Below are 13,311 nucleotides of genomic sequence, written 5' to 3' on the forward strand. Positions count from 1 at the left end.
CTGCGTGGAAAACTCATCCAGGGTGAATAAATAGTTCATCTCCCATGCAGCCATGAAGAGGTTGGCGTAGCTATGGGCACAAGAAGTGCCCATAGCTACGCCATCCCTCTGCAAATAACACTGTGATCCAAAACAGAAAACATTGTTCTCCAATACAGTTTCCAAAAATAGAACCAGAAGATCAGTACTGTCATCTCTCAAATTAGAACAGCTCCTCAAATAATCATGGACCATCTGAGTACCCTCCCTATTCAGGGTAACAGTGAACAAGGACTGGACGTCCATAGTGACCAAGAAATAGGGAATGTCAACAGGTACCCCCTTCATACACTCATACAGGTCCAATAGGAACTGTTTCATATCTCTCAAAATATGAACATTCGCATCCACAATCGGACGAAGGAATCTTTCTACATAGATCGAAAATGGCTCAGTAGACCACCCTCTAACCGCCACAATAGGACTCATAGGCGGAAACAAACTGTCCTTATGTATCTTGGGGAGGCCTTGTATCATGGGTATACGGGGGTCACTGACCAACAAATACTCGAATAACTCCTCTGTGATGACATGACTCTTATATAAATCCTCTAACAGTCCACAAACCCTCTGAACATGCGAATTCACAGTATTATGATCTACAACACAATAAAACCTCTGATCCGCTAGCATACGCTCCATTGATTCATTGTAAAATACAGAATCCATAACCACGACGGCACTTCCTTTGTCAGCTGGTCTAATGAAAAGAGGTATCACGCCTTAACCCATCTAGGGCTCTTCTTTGTGTGTAGGTCAAATTCCCTTTCCTTCTGAAATGCTTATCATCATTCTTCATATCATACAAATCATTCTCTACCAACTTACTAAAAGTAACCACCAAAGGTGGCACACTGGGCACATATAAAGTCGGCTTCTTAAACTGTTTAATATCAGGCACTTGAATTTTATCTTTAAACTCCAATTTAAGACACAACTTCCTAATAAAGAGCTTAAAATCTACCAAGGTATCAGTAAAATCAAAATCGCTATTACAACTAGGAATAAAGGTTAGCCCCTTAGACAAAACACCTACTTCATCAGATGTTAAAGACCGAGAAGATATGTTGTGTACTAACATGTCCCTGTTTTCTCCCACATCCTCTTGAGTTTGTGATTGGTTAGGGATTCTGCAGACAATTTCCTCTTTTGCCTGCCCCTGCTCATAGATCTTGTCCTCCCCCCTCCCCTGTGTACCACATGTATGGGGAAAGGGTGTTGGGCCGATCCACTATTACTCCCATCAAACTCAGTACCTGATGAAACAGTGGCATTCAGATGATACTCCTTCCTCCTAACCACAGGTTCATCTAATCTATTCACAGGGCCCCTATACCTCTTTCCGACCAGATCTATGAGCAGGGGCAGGCAAAAGAGGAAATTGTCTGCAGAATCCCTAACCAACCACAACCTCAAGAGTTGTCCAACAAAGATATAACTTTCTTCCAAGGATTATTTACCAATGGCCTAGGATAGATTCATAGTTCTTTGGTTTTTATTTCCATCGATGCAGTTGTCTTCAGTAAAGTGCAGAATTCTTCCAAGGTCGGTGGTGTATTTGAATTCCACCTTCTGGTTATGCATTTCCTAGATATAGCAAGTACTGTCCATAACAAATCCATATTTGTCTTATTCAGGTAGGGACCTTCATTTACATTTAGTATAATCAATGCTTTAGTTAAGGTAAAGGATTCATTAAATAACGCTTGTAAAAAATTATTAATTCCATTCCAATATGATTTAATTTTATTACATTCATAAAAAATATGAATCCAGTCTGCTTTATTTGACTTTTCACACCTCCAGCAAAAAACATTTGTAGTAGAACTGATCTTCTTAATTCTATCTGGTGTTAAAAATGCTCTATGTAAGTATTTCCAGTTAAATATTTTCCAGTACTGTGTGTTAGAGGTGTAATTAACTGATAGTATGATGCTAGATTTAATTTCTTCTGTTAACTGTAATGACTGACCTTTTAAGAACTGCCAGTATGATGGTTTGGGAATTGTTTTATATTTTATTAACTCTTTGTATCGATTTGAAATGGAATTTTTCTTTTCACAGCTATTATAAATAGATTTATATAGACAACTTATTAGATTTAGAATATCTTTAAATGAGGAATTATTAATTAATCTGCATAAATCTTGGGAGTACATTAGAAAGCTTTGTAAGGTTAACCAGTCTTTTGTTGGAATATTGTAAGTAGTTTTTATCATATGTATATCTAAAACATTTAATTTCTTTACACATTGAAACCAGCATAAGAATCAATTTTGTTACCAGGAGGTTATTGTTTCCCTATATATTTTGTGAGGAAAGCTCTTAGTGATGGGAAATGGGATTAAGAGGTTAAACCAAAGTTTTAGATCTATGTTTGCATTGCTAAGTTTCCTAAAGGAATTGATGTAATGAATAATCAGAAATGTTTTAGAAGATTTTGTTATATTATATTGTATACTAGTGCATAGTATGTACCAGGAGTTGTTAGATTTGTCTAATATTAAGAATTTTTTAATAGTTAAACTCATTTATTAATATAACCATTGTTAATTCTTTCCAGTTGGCAAAATAATTTGGGTTTATCAAGTCTACTGTAGTTTTAAGCACAGATGCTTTTATATATGTTTCTATTTCTGGGAAGTTCAATCCTCCTTGTTTCCAGGGTCAAATATGATGAGTTAGAGCTACTCTATTCTTTTTGGGATACCATAACAATTTTATTAAACATGAGTTTATGTATTTAAGAATGCATCTTTCAGGAATTAACGTTATTGCTAATGCTATATATAGTATTTTTGGCAATAAGACCATTTTTATTAATTGCATTCTGTCTTCAGAAGTTAAAATTAGTTTGTTCCACTTTTCTATGTATATTTTTATTGTTTCAATAATGTTTTTATAATTAATTAATACTGTTTCATTTAGATTTTTGCATAACACCATTCCTAAATAATTTAGCATAAGTTCTTGTTTTCCTATGATGGATTTATCCATAACTTGTAGTTCTTTTTTCTTATTTAAAAAAAGATATTTTGATTTTGATTGATTAAAATGTAGACCTGAAATCTTATAGAATTTCTCCATTACTTCTTCTAGCTCTTCTAATGACTCTCTGGAATTGATAAGGTTAATATAATATCAGCAAAAAGCATTATTTTAGATATGTACTGGTCATAGACTTCTATTCCTTTTATTCTTGGATTATTATGTATTATTTCTGCAAGTATTTCTATAGCCAAAGCAAATAACATAGAAGAAAGGGGGCATCCTTGTTTAGTACCTTTTGTTATATGGATAGATTCTGAGGTGAAAGGACCTAATTTAACGTAGGCTAAGTTATTGATATATATGTTTTTTAGTAATAAGAAGAAGGCTGGATGAAATTCAAATAATGCTGAAGTTTTAAATTTATATTCCCAGTTGAGGGAATCGAAGGCTTTTTCTATGTCTAATCCAATTGCAGGTGTTTCTCTATCTTCTTTATTTACATAATCTATAAGAGTAAGTATCCTTTTAATATTATCATGTGTGTGCCTGTTCTATATAAATCCAGTTTGATCATTATTAATTGTCTTTGAAAGTGGGATTTTCATTCTGTTAGTGAGGATTGACATAAATATTTTGTAATCATTATTCAGTAACTATATAGGTCTGTATGAGGTGCATAGGTCAGATGGTTTATTATGTTTTAGAATTGGTGTTATGAGAGAATATTTCCATGAGGGTGGTATTTTTGCTTTTAACTGGACTTCTAGCAAAGTTTTATGAAAAAGGGAGATTACTGTTGGGGGGAAGAGTTTGTAAATTTCTGTAATTATACCATCTATCCCTGGAGTTTTGTTAGTTTTACTTTCTTTTATCTTATCTTATCAACTATTTATTTGTAGGATATAGGTTTTTGTAGGTCTAGTTTTAAGTTTTATGGAATTTTTTTTATATTGATAAGGTTTGTATCTAAGTTTATTTGGTTGGTATCTAAATCTTCTTTTTTGAAATGTTCCATATAATGGAACCAAAATGCTTCAAGGATGTTTCCTATATCTGATACCTTTTTCCTTTCTTTTCATGATATATACTGCTAATGTTATTTGCTTTGGATTGTATTTTAATTCTTATAGATAAGTTATGTAAATAGCTGGGGGAGGTGGCTAATTAGTTTACTTTTAATTTTTCCAAGGCTAGACAAGTATTGTGTGTTAGAATTTCATTATAGTTTTTATTTAATCCCTCTCTTTCCTTTTTGACTTCTCGACAATTCTGATTTTTTTTTTTTTATTTTGCTGTCAAGAGTCTGGTCTGCAAGTCTAATGATTCAGATTCCCACTCTCTAACTTTGCTTTTGTACCGGCTAAGGAACTTACCAAATAAATACACTTTTAATGAGTCCCATACCATGACTCTACTGATTTCTGTTGTATTATTAATTTCAAGAAATAATTATAATTCTGACAACATCCAGGGTCTGAATTCTTTAATTTTCGTGATCTATGATGGAATTCTAGTTGAAGATTAATGGTTTAAACTCTATTTGGAGTTTTATTATCAGTGAGTCATGATCTGAGAAGGGCCATGGAAGTATTGAGAAGTTAAGGATTTTTGTTTGTAAATCTTGAACTTTGAATAATTTGTCTATTCTGGTCTGTGTTCCAAATCTATGGTCTTTATGGGAAAATAATAAAGATTTATCATCTTTTACTTTGAAAGTGTCTATTAAATGAAATGAATCAATCCATCTTTTTAAGGATTTTGAGATAGTTGCTATGCAAAAAGACTTCTTGGTGGTTTTAGAAGCTTCTAAGGTACAATTAAAATCTCCTCCCAGTATAAGATTTCATTTATAATTGTTGGAAATAAAATCTAAGTGTTTTTTAACTGTTCCTGCTCCAATCCCTGGGAACCAATATAGATTGGCTAAAGTCCATATTCTGTTATTAAATTTAACTATAACAAATGCTAGTAGACCTTCTTTGTCTTCATATTTATAAATAACTTTTGGAGAGATTATGTTTTTCTTCCAGAGAATTGATACTCCTTCTGTCTTTGTTTATAGGAGGATTGAGATAAGACTGTATAATCCTTAGGGTTCCAAATAAAGCTATCATTAGTCTTCAAATGCGTTTCCTGGAGAAATACTACTTGTGCCTTATTTAGATTTAAATATCTTGTTTAGATTTAAATATTTTAGTAAGTTTGATCTTTTACTTGCATTATTTAAGCCATTAGTATTTAAGGATAAGAATGTTAAATCCATTTCAAGTTATTGTTGGAAGAAACATTTTGTTTCTTTTTTTTATTTTGATTATAGTAGTTATACCATATTCTCTGATAACACTGAATGTTATTTCTAAGTGTGTAAACTTGAGAGTGCTATTTAATGTTCTTTCTTCTCTAATTACAAGTAGGGTAGAATTTTGGTCAGGCTTTAAAAATTTACTTTTATAAAACATTAATTCTAAAGTATTACGTACAAGCAAATATGAATTTCCCATTAAATATGGAATGAAAGTAATTCCTAATCCAATAGATAAAGATAGATCTATTGGATTATCACTCATACCTTTAACCAACAATATCAACTGAGCTCCATATGTTAAAGGATTATATGAAGAATTTTCTTAGAAGAGATATGAAATTCCATATTATTCTATTGTTATGCTATATTATTTTATACATCAGGATGGAATGTTCGTAGTGTAAACAATTATTTTGTTGACTTAAAAAACATCCAATATATGTTTACCCTTAAGAGATCCCAAACATGTCAGATATGTCATTTCAGATAAGTTAAACACAACAGAGGAGCATATACTAGATAAGCCAACAACAAATGGATTATTACTAGAATAGTTTGACTAAAAGGACTCTGTAGGAGACAATTGGTGATTACCAATGGAGTATAAATTTACTGTAGGTGTACTGCCCTCCTTTACTTTTCCTCTCTTCAACTCACTAACTTCAACTTAAACTTATGAAAAGACATGGCTTATCAGTGGTATCCTGTCTCTGAGCAGAGGCATCCTACATTCCAGTGTCCAGTGCTTTTACATATTTATAGATTTACAAAGCAGAGTCTAACAATGAACTATGATCACCCTGACAATTCTCACCCTGCATAGGACACCTCCTGCATCCAGAATGGGTAATCAAATCAGGTCTAGGATGAATGTGTAGGTACCCATATGGTAATCAAGACTTGGCTTAGGTAGGTATTAATCAAAAAGTGTTTAGAGCATCTTAGAGAGTTCTTGGGGCAGTTAGAATACTCTTAAGAATCTTCTCCTTTAACCAGAAACAGAGGTCCGCAAGGGCGCCCGCAGGCAGGTGCAAGGGGGTGCACTTGCACCCCCCTGGAATCCGCTGACTAGTTAATCATTTTAATTTAAAAAAATAGTTTTTTTTTTTTTTTTTTTTTTTTAGGGCGTTCTTCTTTAAGAAGAAAGAAGTGTAGTCGCGGGTGTGCTGACATCATCGTGCACAGTGCACATATTTTCAAGTTTGCGAGTGGGAACCGAAACGGACGGTTTAGAGGACTACTTGCGAGTGGTTCGGTTTAGAGGACTACTTGCGAGCGGGAACTGAAATGGACGGATGGAAGATGGGATTTCAGAGTGAGTAATGTGTGGAAGATGGGATTTCAGAGTGAGAGGTGTGCGTGTGGGATTTCAGAGTGAGAGGTGTGCGTGTGGGATTTCAGAGTGAGAGGTGTGCGTGTGGGATTTCAGAGTGAGAGGTGTGCATGTGGGATTTCAGAGTGAGAGGTATGTGTGTGTGTGTGTGTGTGTGTGTGTGTGTGTGTGTGTGTGTGTGTGTGTGTGTGTGGGACCTTGTCCTCTACAGGCCATAATACTGCAATATGTTTCCCCATGCCCCCACCAAGGTCATAGACCACTCATGCATGTATAGCAGGTACTCATGTGAGTTCCCAAAGTTGACTGAGCCTCTCAGCCTAGCACGTGAGAATTGTGTGATGAAATAAAAATGCAGCTCATGAGCATTCATTCAGATTATGCACATTGCCATAAGGGCAACGCTAACAGCATCAAAAATGAAAGACAAAAGCAGTCAGGGCCAGTGCTAGTGTCACTGGATTACAAAATGCTGCTGAGTATCAAACTGTTAAGCTGACAACCACAAGGCTTTAATTAATTACTACAAGGAAGACACACTTAAAGAAAGGTAAGTGAATGGGAAATGGTATTTTTGTCAGTTTTGCTGCCCTACTAATGCATTACTTGTTTGTTGTTTGAGGACATACATGCAGTTTCATACTGTAGGGGGTAAGCTAATAGGTGTAAATGTCAACAATATTGCTGTGGGGGGCTATGTGCAGGGTAGAGTATACTGCTATAGCAGGGAAAGGGGAGGGGATGTAATGTGGCAAGTTCAAAAAACACATTTCTGAGGTTTATTTGTACATTCTGCTGGTGACACAGTGCAAGATGTAAATGAAGGACTGTGTGTATCTCACTGTATGTTTATATCCAAGTGACAGGAGGTGGTCTGTTTGCTGATAATTAACCTCACAGCTGTTTCAGTAATGTTATGATGAACTGTATGGGAGGATTACCTCTGCCAAGTATACTGCATACTGTCTGAGTCTTAGTATATTCCAGAAGTATTCTAGAAGCAGCAATTTGTCCCTCTGAAAAAACTTTTACGAAGCACTATAAGCTTAATTCCTTCTCTAGGTCAAGATCAGGCTTTCCTAGGACCATTCTACAGAGGCTTCAGGACATTTTTCCTTCCATATCCCAAATGTATTAAGCTAAGGTAAGCTACCCATATAGCCAAGGCTACTTCAGCAGGGATCAATATGTTGAACGTTGTGTCTTTCTGCTTTTCCCAGTTAGGGGTCGCCACAGCGGAACTCCGGTCCACTAATGATTGGCAGTAGATTTTTATGTGGCCACTTGCCGGGCCTGACGCACAACCTTCCATGAAGGTACGCCCATTCACGCATGTCGCCACACAGAAGATGCTCTAACTGAGAATCGAACGGGCAACTTCTAACTGTGAGGCGACAACGCTACCGCAGCACCACCACCGCAGTACATGACAAGGAAAACGTATATCATGTATTTAAACTTGTTGGAAACACTCACCACTCAACCTAATACCATATTTATGGGTGACTTTAATTACCTCACTATTAACTGGGAATCATATACAACACTCAACATGGCCAGTACAATCGACACCATGTAGCTTTTGGGTTATTTCAGCATTATTCTTCAACTCAGACTTAATGTGAAAATACCGATACACAGGAGTAAGTGTGGGGTCTGTCCATTCCATTTACTAACACAGCAGCAACTGTCAGGTCAGAAAGAACCACATGGAACCATCATATGGGTTAGCCATGTGAGTAACTGAACTCCAAAGTGGTACATTGATTTATATATTACATTGGCCACGTGGATTATTTGTGCTTAGACTGGATTATAAAAATATATTTGGTGCAGTTTTACTATGTATTTTAGTTAAATAAAGACTTGACTGCTAAAAGGGATCTACATGCAGAAGGTGTAATAAATGTCGATTTTTCATACAGGTTCAGTGCTCTTTTTATTTTTCATTTTATCATTGTTTAACTTTATTCCAGTTTATTAATTTGGCCCTTTTGATATTCTGCTGGTATTCCTTTTATAACAGTTCTACCTTAAAACTGTAGTACCAACATACCATGTATCCTGCTTAAGGGCATGCAGTGTCACACAAGTAGCCCTGACATACTCTGTATCATGTCCCATGCATACAGACCACTGTGCAGTGCTGGTGTATAAATCATGTTGCATTCATATAACCCAATATGCAATGTTTGTGTCAATAACAAACCACAGATTTTTTTTAATATAGAATAAAAAGATCCTGGGATTCAGAAAACATGTTTACTCTGACACAAAGGCTACCACAGAGATGGAGAGAGGCATGACATGACCCAAAGATAATTATCAATGAACTAGGAAGAAAGTCATAGCTCAAGAAGTAACTAATTAAGAAACTCACACAGAAAAGACAGGTCCAGCAGTGAGAGATACCTTCCGACTGTTGCAGTTAGAGATCTTGTGCACACCATTAGTGAGCAAGTAGTATGTGTGCAAGTCTGTGCATGCACATGTACTACTTCTCGATATTACGAGGATGTCTGGAAGCCACAGTAAGTGGCTCCCAGTAACTTTGTAGACATAGGTTTATTGAGTAAAATGGTGAGGAAGTGGATGCATCAGAAAGTCAGAAAAGGAGAAAAAGCAGGCATAGGGACATACTATGTAAATCATTCAAGGGAACTCTCCAAATGTCAATATGGCATTCAAGCCACAGGTCCACTAATTTACCCACCAACTCCTACCTGGTGACAAATTGTGCCCCTATGTAGTGTCACCAGATGGGAGGGAATAACAATCCTCCTGTAGTGAACAACCTCCAGAGGCCACTGAGGATGACCCTAGATTGCACCCATCTACCTCTGGACCTCTATCATCTGATGGGAAAGCAGGCCTAGAGGCATACAGTGTGCAGGTGGGAGAAGGATGGGGCTGATGGCATTGTGGGAATCACAGCATAGCCAAAGCAGATGTTTCAGAAAATGCTAAAATAAACTGACAGAAATGAAACAAGCATCAAATAAATATAAAGAAAAGCTGGGGAGGGGGGGACAAAAAGGCATTATTATTTGGAATATTTCTGAAGACTAGTCATCCAGGTACCTACTAGTGAAGTAAACAGTTGCTAGGTATGCCACTATGCCATTTATCATACTAGGAATATAAAATAAAATGTCCCTATTTCATGATATGCATGCAAGTGTGCAGTATATATGTACCCATGGGGTGGTGTGGAGAATACAGAGGCAAGATGGTCATATTTGATGTAATATCTCATAGGAAGATGTGCTTGTAGCCATGCTGACATGCTGTATGAGACAAGGTGAAATACATGCCATGAGGACTTAGACAGTGATACCAGTTATGTAGTCCATTCATGCCTGTGATAGTATGTGCTGTGCCAAAGACAGAGAATTAATTGCTTCCAGTACAGAAAACTATCAGTGGGATGAAACAGCTAAGTTTGAAATGATGTCCAGGTCAATACCCTAGTAACCTCCTATGATTCTGTGATAAGCTGGCGTTTGCCAAATAACATAATAGAGTTTGCTATGCACAAAGAGGCAAACCAGGGATAGAGAACAAATGTGAGTGGTATGGCAAGTGAAGGTGGCACTGACAAAGCCATACAGCAGGGTGATGCATGGGAAACATGCTGACAGAAGTCTGGATGCTGTGATTACTGGTACAGTATCTGTGAGTGTAGTACTTGGTGTGTGTGTGTGTGTGTATTAAGGGGGCTAACTGGCCCAGTCCATAGGCATGCATAGAGTGGTCTTCTTGTCAACATCCCTCCATGGTGTTCCTGTTTGAATGTTGTGTCAATATACATTTTAGTCATACCCTCCTATGGACTGTGCACTTGGATAAAGTGTCTGTAGTAGTAGCATAATGTTGAGGCTGGGGAGACCACAGTAACACTGAGTCATTTTCATTGTATGCTGTGGATCCACAGGAATCTGACACAAACACATCTGTCTTATCTGCATTGGGGATAATTGTAGAGCAGGTTTATTATATGGACTTTGTAGCACTTTGGGTCATCTCTTTCCAACATCTGTAGTAGGGCATTTCATATTTCATATTTGCTTTGTGTTATCACCATTTATTGTGGGGTTGATAGCAGGTGTCCACATTCACATCTTGTGGGATATTTTATTGTAGGTCCATCCCTACATGTGGTCTGCACACACACACACACACACACACACACACACACACACACACACACACACACACACACACACACACACACACACACACACACATATCTTCTGTGACTGTCAGCAATAGGAATAGCCTATTGTGTTGTATATTTGTATACAGTATATTTTGTATATTTACTAATGCAGTGGCTAACTCATACATATTTTCTTTGGTTCTCTTCAATAATTCCAGGATGTTACTGCAGTCAAAATCTGTGGCAGTGGCTCTCTCCACAAGAAATATATACATTTCTGACTCAATCTGTGATACTGTTTGCCCTCAGTTGCATCCATCATTGCCCTCATTTTAATAAGGTTGCTCATTTCCATTTAATTATACCACCATCTGAATGTTATGTAGGCTGCCTTATCTCTCAGCCTTGTGTGATCATGCTGGGTGTGTCTTTCTATCACTCCAACCTGATGAGTGGCTGCAGTTTGCCAAAATCAGCTAAAACAAAGTGAATCATAGGTTCTTAGGTTCATAGGGTCATAGCTGTGGACTAAGCTAAGGACCACAAGGGCATTTTAAGCCTATCCATGCATCCCAAATCTCTGACAAGTTTTCATACCCTAGATAAGTGTAAGCAGCAACTTGGGAGATGAAAATTTACAAGCAGGACCCTGGGAAATGAACCATCTACATGCTGCCTATGTCCATTAGAGACACAGACACTAAACCAGGGATTCATTTCCTGTTCCCCGTCCAGTTGTCCAAGTTATATCTGAATTGGGTTAAGAAGGTACTTTGCTTCACATGAATGTGGAACCTGTTCCAGAGAAGGAGTAGTCTCTGGGATACACACCTGTCTCTCCAGCAGGTCTTATTTATATTACAGGTAAGGTTTAAGTCTTTAGAACAGGTAATTTTGGTGCTGTTTGTTTTGCGGATATGCAGGAGGTCCATCAGGGTGGGGTCTGACAGTACCTTGTATGCCACTCATAGATGTCCTCTCAACACTCTGTAGGAGACAGAATACAGGGATAGGTCCATGAGGCTTTCTGCATAGGACATGTTACTTATGCCCTGTATTCTTTTAGTGAGGAACCTCTATAGACATTCCAAGTGTTGTATGCGCCTGTTCTCAATGATAGGTTTGATGAATGCTGAATACAATGGAATAATGACCTCCTTGGACCTAGATGCCATACCTTTGTTTATAAGTTGCACAACAAAGAATGATTTCTTCATTACTATAGACACATGATGGTCAAAGGCTATATTACTGCCTACGTGTGTCCTTAGGTCCCTGAATACTGGGTCAATTCTTAGGGGTGTCTTGTCAATATATTTATTGGGATAGATGACTTCCCAAAGGATACTATTATGCATTTCTTAGCATTTAGTTTTAGCCCATGGCTGTGACACCAGTTATTTGCCTGTGTCAGCCCTTCCCGGAGAACATTTGTGTCGGTGGGGGAGTCTGACTGCTCCTAATTTGCAATCATATGCAAATGTAGTCACCCAGATGTCACTAACATTGGCTTTGACTTTGGAGAACCAAAAAGGAGCAGTCCCAGTACCTATCCCTGTGGGACTGCGATTGTGACTGGCCTCTTTGTAGAGGTGGATTCCCCATTTATAACTTCCTGGGTCCTATCTGTGAGTCAGCTGGCTATCCACCAGGTGACATAAGGCTTTATACCTAACCTTTTGAGTTTGTCAACCATGCCTGAGTTGGGTATTGTGTCAAATACCTTGGCCAGGTCAAGGTAGGCAGTGTGAACCATTCTGCCCTTATCCACTGTTTGGTAACCTTCTCAAAGAAGTCCACCAGGTTGAGTAGGCATGACCTGCCCTTGACAAAGCCAAACAGGGATGGGTTCAGTGTCTGGAAGTTTTCTATGTCATTATTGATCATTTCCATGATAATTCTTTCCATGGCTTTGCATATGAGACTAATGAGTCTGTAGATGGCCAACCTTTGTGCAGAGGGATGACTGTTGCTGTTCTTCTTTCATGAAGCCTGTTTGGAGGCTATAGTTTAATACCAATTCCAGATGGCCTAATATGTCATGTTTCATGCTATTTTGAATACATCCTGGGACATTGTTTGGGCCCACTGATGCAGTGTTATTGGCCTTAGAGAGAGCATTAAGGATCTATTGACTAGTGATAGTAGGGGATAATTATATTTGATGGTATTTCCTGTTGGAAGGATAAGAGGGAGAGAGGGGTAAAGTTGTAGCTGAATGTCTCAGGTTTGCTATATCTTCTGGCTCAGTATAGGTGGCTCCATTACCAATGAGCTCCACACACAACTGTGCATTGCCTTTGAGGTTGCAGACATAAGTAAATAATGCCTTGTGGTTGTTCTTGGCCTGGGAGGCCAACTTTACCTTTGATAGACTTTATTTGTTCTCTTGGTTGTTTTTTAGTTTGCTGAGAATTCATTTATCCTCCTGGGTGCTGCACCTCTCACATTTTGCCATGATTTTCTTCCTTCTGTTAAACAGCC

This window comes from Protopterus annectens, chromosome 8.part0 (assembly GCF_019279795.1).
Source record: "Protopterus annectens isolate FY-2018-M chromosome 8.part0, PAN1.0, whole genome shotgun sequence".
NCBI classification, from domain to species: Eukaryota; Metazoa; Chordata; order Ceratodontiformes; family Protopteridae; genus Protopterus; species Protopterus annectens.